The sequence below is a fragment of the Archocentrus centrarchus genome, chromosome 13, assembly GCF_007364275.1.
Source record: "Archocentrus centrarchus isolate MPI-CPG fArcCen1 chromosome 13, fArcCen1, whole genome shotgun sequence".
In the NCBI taxonomy this organism is placed as follows: Eukaryota; Metazoa; Chordata; class Actinopteri; order Cichliformes; family Cichlidae; genus Archocentrus; species Archocentrus centrarchus.
In genome coordinates this window covers 32665909-32678700 of record NC_044358.1, presented here as the reverse complement: position 1 = coordinate 32678700, position 12792 = coordinate 32665909, and positions in this window count along the sequence as shown.

Genomic DNA, 12792 nt, shown 5'->3' with positions numbered 1-12792 from the left:
TTTAGTGGGTGGTTAAAGCATGTTTGAACTCATCTAAGAAGTGATTAAAGTCATTAAAAGGATGTGAACACAGAATTAGTAAGAAAAAAGACTTTGGCCTAGGCTAATGCTTTACATTGATGGAGAGAAATGATGTAGGAGAATATTGAGGAGTTGTCAGGGAAAGAGCAATAATGACAGGAGACAGCCAAAGAGTACTGGAGCAAGAATCCCCCACACTGTCCCAACTACACAGTGAATGGCTCAGGTAAGGGAAACATTGCATCTTGGAAATTTTCCCCTCACCTGAGGGGTGGAGGTCAAAGTTCAGAGGCCACCGGCATGGCCAAGTCAGGGGTTCTGTAAGGGAGTCTGTCATAAATAACCTGAATCTTATCCTGTCATGGTCCTGGGCCTTTTGCCCAGTGTTTTATGTTGTTGTAGATGAAGTCTGTTGATTAATTTCTTTAGTTTTGTTTCTACGTTTGCTTACTGTTGTCATGTCCTGGGCCGGTGGCCCAGTGTTTTATGTTTTTGGGTATGGTTTCTGTTTTCTCGAGTTGTGTTTTGTCATCGTTTGTATTTGCCCTCAGTTATTTCTAGTTCCTTGTGTCTCCCTGTATTCTGTGTCAGGGTTGCGTCTCTGTTCCCTTGTCATACTTCCTGTTTTATTTTGATAGTCGTCCAGCCCCTGTCTGTTGTATTCAGTTTTGCTTACCCTGGTCTCGTCTTGGTTATCAGCGTCACCTGTGTTCCCACCTGTTTCCTCTTCCCTCATCAGCCCTCCTGTATATTTAAGTCCTGCGTTTTTCTCTGCCTGTTGTCGTGTCATTAATGTTTCCGTGCCTGCGTTTCCTGTGCTCCCTTCGTCTCCCCTTTGTCTCCCTTCCAAGGTTTTTGTATTCGTTTCCCCCAATCTAAATAAATACCTTTTAAGTTATGCCAGTCTCTGGAGTCCTGCGTGTTTGCCCTTCCTCGCCCGTTTCATCCCCGGCCATGACAACTGTTTAGGTTTTTGTTTATTATTGTTTTCTGTTAGTTATTTAGTTCCTGATTCCCTTGTACTTGTGTTCTTGGGTTCCGGTTTATGTTATACCCCCTGTGTCTCGTCTTTGGTGTTTGTATTTCTGGTGTCTGTGTCTTCCCCATTTAGTTATATGTTTAGATTCCCTCTGTGTGCCAGCCTCCCTATATGTCAAGTCTTCGCTGTGTCATGTTTGGTCACTTTCTGTTTTATTTTGGTAATTCCTTGTCCGTGTGCTTTGTGTTTAGTTTTGTTCACCTATCATCCTTCTGTATATTTATTGTCTCAGTCTTCTTCTTGTCTCTTGTCGGATCCTTGCTGTCATCATGGCTGTGTTTCTGCTCCTGTGCCCTCCATGATCCTAGTGTACCAAGTTAGCTTTCCCTTTCTAGGTTTTCTTTTGTTTAATAATGTACCTCATTTGTTCATTTAGGTTTGGTCTGCTCACACGCACTGTGACATATCCATCATTTTTGTCAAGCGTTGATCTACTAGATGTTGTTGCTTGCCCAAAAACATGGAATGGTAGCTCTCTGAGTGCCCTGTTTACTTAATTCTGCCTTTACTGGGTCAGCAGACTGCATAATGGCCAGATTGTTCTGTCAAGATACAAATGCCAAAATTTAAGTTGACGGTAGTGCCAACCCAACATAGACTGAATTAACTCATGATCTTTATTTAACACAGGTAGCCTCAGTCTTTTTCTCATTGAGAGAAAACAGATTTGTGTTAGACCCGTGGCAGCAGGTAGGACAGGTCTCAGTTCCAGAAACAGGTAGGAATGAATGCTTAAGCTGTGGAAAATAGAAAATCTAGTTAGAGTGGAAAGTGCACTGGCTTGCTTATGAAAGGTCGTAGGAGGGAGAGCAGGCAGGTGGTGAAACAGAGGAAGTTTTGGTTTGTAATTGTTTTGACAGATAAATAATAGATTTCTGAAAATATGCAATAATCGGTTAGTGGGTTAATGATCAGAGACAGCAACATCTAGAACATTTGTGACTGTGACATCAAGGCCTCTGGAAAAAACTAGCTCAAAAATGTGACCTTTTGCATGGGTGGGCTCAGTCCCATCCTGTATAAAATCAAACATCCTATTAAACTGATGAACTGTTTGGTGTCAGAGTTGTTGCTGTTGTCAGTGTGAGTACTGAAGTCAAATTTGTTTTATAATTTGGGGGAAAATATAGACAGTGGCTTGAGGTGACTATTTGTTGTGATTTGGTGCTATATATATATATATATATATATATATATATATATATATATATATATATATATATATATATATATATATATATATTAGGGGTGGGCCTTCATTAAAAAATTAATCAAATTAATTAGAAGCTTTGTAATTAATTAATCGAAATTAATCGCATTTTAATCACATTTCAATATTTAACATGAGAAATATTAATTAAGGTTTGGTTGATGAATGAATCAATATACATAAGCTTAAACTTCAAAATTTTGTTTATTTTCCCACCAGTCTACTACACAGACCAACAAAGGGTGGAAGTGCTCCTGTGATAAGCAAACTCCTGAAATTAAAGTTAAGCATCGTAACTGGATAGTTTTAGTAAACATTAATGTCTCACTTAATATAGTTGGAAATTAATCATTCGCTCAGCTGTATTCCTTGATGTTGAAATGTGTTATGCTTGTTTTAACAGCTTATTTTGAATTAAAGACTTAAAATTAAACCACAAATAGGAGCAAAAGTTCGTTCTCCGTTTAACCAGCTGCTTTTCCACAGCTGTGCTTCACACTCACGTTGCTAGGCGACATGAGCTACGCAGAGGTGAGGGCAGGCGACGCTGATATGAAGGCTAGCCGCTCACTTCCAGCCTTTGCGGTCTTCGTGGGCTGTGAAGGACGTGGGCCGGGTCCTTCGAAGGATGCAGCCCCTGAATTTGGACATTGTGCATCGATATAATCTGTATGCCTGGAATTCGTGCACTGAGAAACATTCCACGGTGCAAAGTGTGATTAAAATGCATTAAAATTTTTAATTCGTTATTTTCCCTGTAATTAATTAATCGAAATCAACGCGTTAAAGTCCCACCCCTAATATATATGTATGTATGTATGTATGTATATGTATGTATGTATTTATATTTATATATATATATATTTATATATATATATATATATATATATATATATATATATATATATATATATATATATATATAATAAAATATCCCAGCTCGCCCCTATAGGCGATCTATTTTGCCCTCCAAGCTCGGGTCCTCTACCAGAGGCCTGGGAGCTTGAGGGTCCTGCGCAGTATCTTAGCTGTTCCCAGTATTGCGCTCTTCTGGACAGAGATCTGCGATGTTGTTCCAGGAATTTGCTGGAGCCACTCTCCCAGTTTGGGGATCACTGCCCCGAGTGTTCTGATTACCACGGGGACCACTGTTACCTTCATCTTCCACATTCTTTCCAGCTCCTCTCTGAGCCCTTGGTATTTGTCGAGATTCTCGTGTTCCTTCTTCTTGATGTTCCCGTCACTTGGTATTGCAACGTCTATCACCACGACTTTCTTCCTTTGTTTGTCCACCACTACGATGTCCGGTTGGTTAGCCACCACAAGTTTGTCTGTCTGTATCTGGAAGTCCCACAGGATCTTAGCTCTGTTGTTTTCAACCACCCTTGGGGGTGTGTCCCATTTTGACCTCGGGACTTCCAGGTCATACTCGGCACAGATGTTCCTGTATACTATGCCGGCCACTTGGTTATGGCGTTCCATGTATGCCCTGCCTGCTAGCATCTTGCACCCTGCTGTTATGTGCTGGATTGTCTCAGGAGCATCTCTGCACAGCCTGCACCTGGGGTCCTGCCTGGTGTGGTACACCCCAGCCTCTATTGATCTTGTACTTAGAGCTTGCTCTTGTGCTGGCATGATTAGTGCCTCTGTGCTGTCTGTCAGTCTAGCCTTGTCTCGCCATTGGTAGGATTTCTCTATGTCTGCCACTTCTTCTTTCTGCCGGTGGCACATGCCATGCAGAGGCCTGTCCTTCCATGATGGTTCCTGTTCTTTGTCCTCTTCTTTCTCAGGTTTCTGCTGCCTGAGGTACTCACTAAGCACATGATCCTTTGTGGCCATCTTCCTGATGTATTTATGGATCTTCATTGTTTCATCTAGGATAGTGGTTCTGACACTCACTAGTCTTCGGCCACCTTCCTTCCGCTTAGCGTACAGTCTCAGGGTGCTGGATTTGGGGTGAAACCCTCCATGCATGTTAAGGAGCTTTCTTGTCTTAACATCAGTGGCTTCCATCTCCTCCTTTGGCCAGCTTATTATCCCAGCAGGGTATCTGACAGCTGGCAGGGCATAGGTCTTGTTAGCCTAGATGTTATTCTTCCCATTCAGCTGACTCTTCAGGACTTGCCTTACTCTCTGCAGGTACTTGGAGGTTGCAGCTTTCCTAGAGGCCTCTTCATGGTTCCCATTTGCCTGTGGGATTCCAAGGTACTTGTAGCTGTCTTCAATGTCTGCAATGTTGCCTTCTGGTAGTGTAATCCCTTCAGTTCTGACTACTTTTCCTCTCTTAGTTACCATCCGACTACACTTCTCCAGTCCGAATGATATGCCGATATCATTGCTGTAGATCCTGGTGGTATGGATCAGCAAATCAATATCTCGTTCACACTTAGCATGCAGCTTGATGTCATCCATGTACAGGAGGTGGCTGATGTTTGCTCCATTCCGTAGTCGGTATCCATAGCCAGTCTTGTTGATGACCTGCCTGAGGGGATTCAGGCCTATGCAGAACAGCAGTGGGGACAGGGCATCTCCTTGGTAAATCCCACACTTGATGTTGACTTGTGCAATGGGCTTGAAGTTGGCCTCTAGTGTTGTTCTCCACATACCCATTGAGCTCTTGATGAAGGCTCTTAGGGTCCTGTTGATCTTATACAGTTCTAGGCATTCCAGGATCCATGTGTGCGGCATCGAGTCATAGGCTTTCTTGTAGTCAATCCAGGCGGTGCACAGGTTGGTCAGTTGGGTCTTACAGTCTCGAGTGACTGCACTATCTACCAGTAGCTGGTGTTTTGCTCCCCTGGTCTCTCTGCCTAGCCCTTTCTGGGCCTCGCTCATGTATTGTGGCACATGCCTACTCATCTTAGCTGCTATGATGCCTGACAGGAGTTTCCATGTTCATCACCGCATAGGGCAACTTGAACATTGTAATAGATTATGTTTATTTAGTGTGCATATTACCTGTCTACTACAGCAGAAAAAGAGGCACATTTAACGTACTTCATTTATCCTTTCCAACACAGATGCATACACTGCTGGCTGCGACTGTTCTACTTTGCCACCTGAGGCACAGCTTCTCCATATTGCATAAAGGGTGCTCAGGAAGGAACTTACAAACTGTCAGTTTAAGAGGTCAAATTAAAAAACAATTTAACGTGTTCTGTATGATATTTATAGGTGTTTGTCTATATGTGTGGTTTTGGTAGTGAAGGAGATGTAAATAGATTTTGACAGCAATAAATTGCTTGGCATTTAATAAGTTCAGTTTAGCTGAAAAAAGCAAATGATTGCATGTAACAAAAACATGTCCTGTGAAAAGTCTTTGGAACTGTAAATTATCAAAAAGTATCCCTCACTTACAATTACACGCAATTTACTAGGTGCTCAAACAAAGATAAATTTGGTAACAGTAGGTATTAACTAGAATTCGAGGTCATTGAATCAAAGCAGCTCATTTCTTTCAAAGCTCTCATTAGCTTTTTGTATCAACAATCTGACCTTTTCTTGGCGACACTATTTATTATCATATTATTGAATCCAATGACAGAGAGATAAACAACAATGCAGAACCAAACTGTGAAACACTTCTGATGACGACTCAAATATCATTCAGCAAGTTTCTGCACAGACATGGAAAATAGCTTGTTTTCATAATAGTGTCCTATTTATTTTTACCCCCATCCCACCTGGAAAAAAAAAAAAAACATGTTAAATTACACACTGAGATTTTATTAATTCCTGCACTAAAAAAAAACTGAAAACCATTTCTTTTTCCAAAAAAGATTCACTGTAGACTGTAGGAAATGAATGATAATCTAAAGTAAAGTGAGAAAACTGCCGGTACATGTTCAATTATGCTATGTGTATGCAATGTGTATTAATAATAACTGTGAAATCAATTAACAACATAAAAAGATGGAATCTGTTAGACAGGGAAAAAATTACCAATATTCAATATAAGAAAAGCTCCTTGATAAGACAGATAAATCAGTAATCACGTGGTAGTAAAGACCAGGTTTCGTTTATCCTTTTTTGTATGGTAACATTACATAAACAGCCCGACTTTGCAGAAGTTTGGAATCTTAACACTGGTTAAATTTGTAACCTGTAAAATGAGCAGTAACAAGTAATTACAGAGGAAGAAGGCTCTAGGAAGAGCTATAAAGGATGTGGAAGATGAAGGCAACAGTGGTCCCCTATGGTAATTGGAACACTCGGCACAGTGACCCCCAAACTGGGGGAGTTGCTCCAGCAGATTCCAGGAACAATATCCAAGATCTCTGTCCAGAAGAGTGCAGTCCTAAGAACAGGTAAGCGCAGGATCCTCAAGCTCTCAGGCCTCTGGTAGAGGACCTGAACTTGAAGAACAAAGACTTGCTGCTAGGTGAGTAGGGAATTTTTAAATTTTTTTTTTTTATCATTTTGTTCAAAAAGGCTGATATAAATCTATTTTAAAATTGCTTTGATCCTCCCCAAAATTGATCTCTGAAATCTGAATCGTACATACAATGTACTATAATCACATATGTAGCATCAACTACTTACATCATGGGTCAGAAGTTGGAGGTGTTTGAGTCAGCGAGGGACAGGAGGTCACTGAACAAACTGCTCTCCATCATGGGCAACCCATCTCACCCAATCCACTCCACACTGCTGAGGCAGAATAGCTCCTTCTCCCTCAAACCGATTCAACCCCGCTGCCATAAAGAATGCTTCAGGAAATTATTCCTACCATTCTCTATAAAACTGTATATTAACTCTTCTTTCAGTGAGAGGTAAACACACCTTTCAGGAGATAAGATCCAGGACACATTTTTTTTGTATTATATCTTCTTGCAATGGTCTTTCAGATTGCTAGTGTACATATTATGTATTAATGCAATTTGCACTACTCTCTTGCACAATGTCATTGTACTATTTTCTTGCTGCTGTAACATAATTATCTATCTATCTATCTATCTATCTATCTATCTATCTATCTATCTATCTATCTATCTATCTATCTATCTATCTATCTATCTATCTATCTATCTATCTATCTATCAAGGTGATATGACAGAAAATGCATGGAACCAATAATTCATTGATAATTGCTCATTACCTATGAGTGAACTCAAGCACTGGGCAAATGAACAAGTGATTTCCAACCAGACTACCCAGTGAGTCATGGTTTTTCATCTTGTTGTTCTCATCTGTCCAATCCATGTAATGGAAAATGATTGCTTCTTTTGTGATATCACTCGCATTGTGAGCCCCACTCCTGCCAGGAATTAATTTCTTGTGATGAGATTCTCACTGGTGATATTAAATCCAGGTGCTCCACAAACAAGAGGGAAGGTTCCTTCATCCTGGTTTAAGCCAATCACCAGATCTTTCTTTGGGGAGTTACCAGTACTTAGAAGCACCTGCAAGGTGTAGACAGAAATTGGTTTGGTGCTTTTGATCCAAGATAAGTTATTTTTTATTGATTTTTATATGTGCACTTAATTATTTTAATGTAGATACACAATGGAGTTTTAATAGAGTAATTAAAAAAACATTTGAAACAATTATATACAATTGGTAAACACAAGGCGAACACTCTTTAAATTCTAAGGGTTTACACATCATAAAAGTCTTATGGTCCTTAACAGGTTTTAAACACAATGGCACACATGACAGAATTACACCGAATCATTATTTATTCAACAAAACAAAATTTGTCCAAGCATGCAACGTGATCTGTGCATATCAGGCAATTGGTTTTGTAAGTGAGCCAATAGAAAGTCACTAATATTTTTAAACATCTGCATACAAGGAAGCTTTTTAAAAGAGAAAATGAATCAAATTTGTGAAACTAAACTTAAAAAAAAAAAAACCTAAATAATCACTCAGGTTTGGGTGTATGCAATAGTAAAATAGTGTGATGTGTGGTCAAATGGCTTTGTATTTGTGTGTGGATAGGCGCACACATCTGTGAGTCCCCAAAAGTTACACACAAATCAATAGACATTTGTAAATCTTATTTTATGCTTGTGGATATCATACACATTTGTTACACTTTTGTTACATATATCTCTCAATATCATTTGAGCTACCAAATGCACAAACCAAATGCACAAACCAGATGCACAAAAATAAATATAAACACACATTTCAACTGTATCTGGTAGGAAGTCCCCATCAACATGAGGGCTAAAGGTTAATGGGTGAGAACAGTATATTGCAACATATTCCTTCATTGTGATTTGTTGAGGATCAGCCTGCTGTAGAGTTTCTAGACAGGTGGGGTGAGATGTGGGACATTCCAACAATCTTGTCAGTATAAAGAAAGAATAAGGAGGAATCTGTGGAGCTAAACTTACAAATCTGGCTTTAAAATCTTATTTATAGGAATTATGGACTAAATGGTAAATGGACTAGTTCTTATATAGCGCTTTTCTACTCAATCAGAGCACTCAAAGCGCTTATACAACCTGTTTTGCATTCACCCATGCATACAAGCACTTCCATCATTAATTACGCTAAGTGCTTTTTTAATTAACTAGCATTCACAAGCATTCATACTCCGACAGAACGGTCGGAGAGCAACTTAGGGTTAAGTATCTTGCCCAAGGATACATTGGCATGTAGCCTGGAGTAGCCAGGATTCGAACCGCTGACCTTCCGATCAGTAGGTGACCTGCTCTACCTACTGAGCTACAGCCACCCTAGTAATATGAATATGAACATTGAACAATATTTGTCTTTTGTCTTAGGCATTTATGATTGTAGTCACACTTGTTATTTAACAGGCCTCAGTCTGACTGATTGTGGTCCAGGGTATATTAGGAGAGCTGCTTTGCATCACAGCCCAGGTAGCAAGGGTCTTATAATAATAAGACCCTTGCTACCTGGGCTGTGATGCCCAGGTAGCAAGGGCATCACAGCCCAGGTGAGGTAGCAAGGGTCTTATAATAATAAGACCCTTGCTACCTGGTGAGAGCAGATTGAAGCCAACATTTGCTGACCCAGCAAGGTGTCCAAAGAGAGTTTGTTTTGTTGTTTAAACATGTACAACCTCTATGCTAGTTAGCTAGTTAGAATCAAAACATTCTACCATTGAAGGATCACTTCCAAAAGCTGCAATATTATTTGCTACCATTTAAGAACTGCTACCCTTTATAGGGTAGCATAGGTGTCAAAAAATGGTTAAAATAATAATAATAATAATAATAATAATAATAATAATAATAATAATAATAATAATAATAATAATAGACTCTAAATAGACTACAATTCCAACTCTCTCACTGTCTCACTCTGTACATGTACATTGCAACAGACAGGAATGGAATGTTTTGTTCTGCCTTATCCAAAGCATACTGTTCTGCTTAAAATAAAGTACATAAATAAATAAAATGATTGATTTTCCTTATCAATCAAACAAGTGATGCCTGAGTACTTCTGGGCATCATACAAATTCTCCTCATTTACACACAAATCCAAGTTTCATTTTGATAAAACACTACTAATCATAAATTCATAGTAATGTATCTATTTTTCTTGGTTAAGTTTAGTTAAAACTAATGTGCTTAATACAATAAGAAGAAGAATCAGTAAATATTTAAAACCATGTTACGGACTTTGTAGAGTCCTTTGATTAGTTCATATTATGTAGTAACTAAAGATATGCATCTGTACAGATGTACACTGTCTATTATACAGTACATGTATGCATTGTGTCCATTTAGGTATACACAAGTCCTACCAGGAAAGGTTGTAGAAGGAATTTGGAAATTGGATAGTGTCTTTCACAACATTCCAGCTCTCTACTGGCTCTGGAGCTCTGAATCAGCTTTCTAACAGGTGGTTTTCCATAAGGAATTCCAAGAAATACTTTAATATCAGCATCCAGCACAGAAAGCAAATTCCCTTGAATTTTCCCATTGCTAGCGCTGATTACAAGGTCATCTTGAGTGGCAAGTGATAATATCAGAAAATGAAACAATATAAGAAGAAGTACAAAATGTCCACACTGAGAGATTGCAGCCATGGAAAATCCTGAGGAAAGAAAAATTAAAGGAAAAAAGACATGGATTATAATTATAGATATTTTCATTACATTCAAGCACTTCACATGATAAACCAATGATTAAAAAAAGTTTAAAAAACTTTCAGTGATGCCTTACCTTATCAGTTAGCAGTTTCTGTCTGTCTAAAGTGAATGAGGACACAGGGCTGATGGGAGGAGGGTGTGGACATCTTCTGTACAGCGCTTGCTGGGTTGGTCCAGTGCACCACCAACTGCTACTGCTGCTGTAACTACACTTATAATTACTTTAATAAAGTTCATCACAGTGATACCCTGAATCAAATTATCAACAGTAACAACAAAACACCAATAATAACAATAATAATAATAATATAATATTAATAATAATTATACAGTAAGAGCATAATTATATTAATGTCTTCACGTATATTTAGGTTTTAAAAAACTTAAAACTGAGTGTAGAAAGGTTCCCATTAATGTAAAAAACTTACATATATATGTAAGAATGATTAAATTCCCCCAAATTATGTTTATCACTTATCACACATATCTCACATTTATCGATGTAGGATTGACATTCAGATACTGCCATACTTATTTTGATGTTTAAAAAAACCTTTTTGCTAATAAAAAACTTCAAGCCCGGATGTGCCGTTGCAGTGAAACTCTGATGTGCAAAATATGAAGTCAACCCCATTCTCACCAAGTTTCAGTAACCTCTCCCCAGCGGTCCCTTGGTCACCAGTGCTGGTGTGCACAAACATAGTGCAGGATGCACTGTGGTAAACATGGTTGCTCGTGTGAGACAGAGAGGCCAGTTGAGGCAACTGAGCCTCAACAAATTCCTTGGAATGGATGGAAAAGGTAAGACACTGTGAATTTGTGTGGAGAAGTTAAATGGCCTATTTAAGATCACAATGACTGTTAAGAAATCATCAACCTGTACTTTGTTTTGTTGTATTTGTCAAAGTTTGATTAATGGGTTAGATGTCCGATGAGCTGTACTTAATATATAGCTACTAGGTATGTCTTGAGTGATCGGCAGGCATGTACACGTGGTCCTTCTACATGTAGATCTAGACTGCTGTGAAATATATGCTTACAAACCAGCTTAAAATTTTGGAATGAGAGAAGAGAGGAAAAAATCAGGCAGATTTATCTCACCAGTTCAAACTTCCAAAACACTGATAAACACTTTAAAAATGAGGAGTAATAACTAAATTAGTAATTGAATTGAAATGATGGCCAGTATTGATTTTACCTTGACCATGCATGCCATACGAATTAACTCACTTGAGGATGATTTGTGGTTGTAAATTTTTAAAAAATGAGAGAAACAAATTTATTAATTTTCACAGAATGTGGTTCACTGATAACCTAAGATATCAAATGATCAATCAGTGAACCACACCCAACTCTGTCCCACTGCTGTCATTCAGGATTGTTTGATTTTCACCACAATAGGTCTTACTGTGGTCAACCCTGAAATAAATCAAATAATGGAGGGCTGCCATCAGTATTTTTAGAGGCTTGGGACTCTCAGCCACTCCCCATGTTTGTCTGTCATAGTCTGCGCACATCCACTGCTCTCTCCTCCTCTAATGAATGATTTAGTGAAGGGTGGGTGCCGTAGCTATATGAGTACATGAAAACTAAATGAGGACCACTAACACCAAAAGCAAGAGGATACCAAGCCTCTTGGATAGTAGTTTATCACTACCAGTGGAGGGAGGTGTATAGCATGCAGGTGCTGTGAAGTCTACAACATCTAAACCTAGTGAGTGGCAGGCTGGCTTACAACCAAGAAATGAGAAGCTGGCTTTAATATTAAAACTTTAAAAGTTTCTTGAATTTATCAGGCAAGAGACATACTTTTCTTGAAGTCATTACTAAAGTATAGCCAATTAACCAACTTAAAAAAAAATAGGAAACAACTTTTTTTGAAGTAAAAATTAAAGAAATTTAAATTAAAATTACTTTTAAGAAAGTTAGACTTCACAGGGTAGTTGGAACCCTGGTATAAAATGCAAGTTTTTAAGAACAAAATGTGTGAATGATTTATAATATTATGATAAATTATTTTAGTAGTTATTTTTATTGAATTGTGAATAGTGCTGATATGTTAATGTGTAAGATGCACCTTTGCTGTAGCATTGTACTCTTGAGACATAAGTAACTCAGATGTTGTGGATGGGCCCTGGGGGCCAGTCCCACCCATAGAGTCATTGTGCCCCCTCAGCTGAATTCTACAGACACACTTCAACTATAAGTTACATTAATTCATACAGTTTAGAAATCCAAACTTAATCACCCACATTGCAGCTAAGTTGTTGCAGTGCCAGCTCAATTTAATTATTCAGTTAACAGTGTCCTCCTCATTCGTGCTGAGGACACGAAGCAGATGGCCCTACACAGGTCAGATTTTGGGAAGTACCCATCATGTCTCTTTGAAACTAATAAAAAGGTCATTCCTCAACTTATGCAGCTAGTTTTAAAGCAGTCAAAAATTGC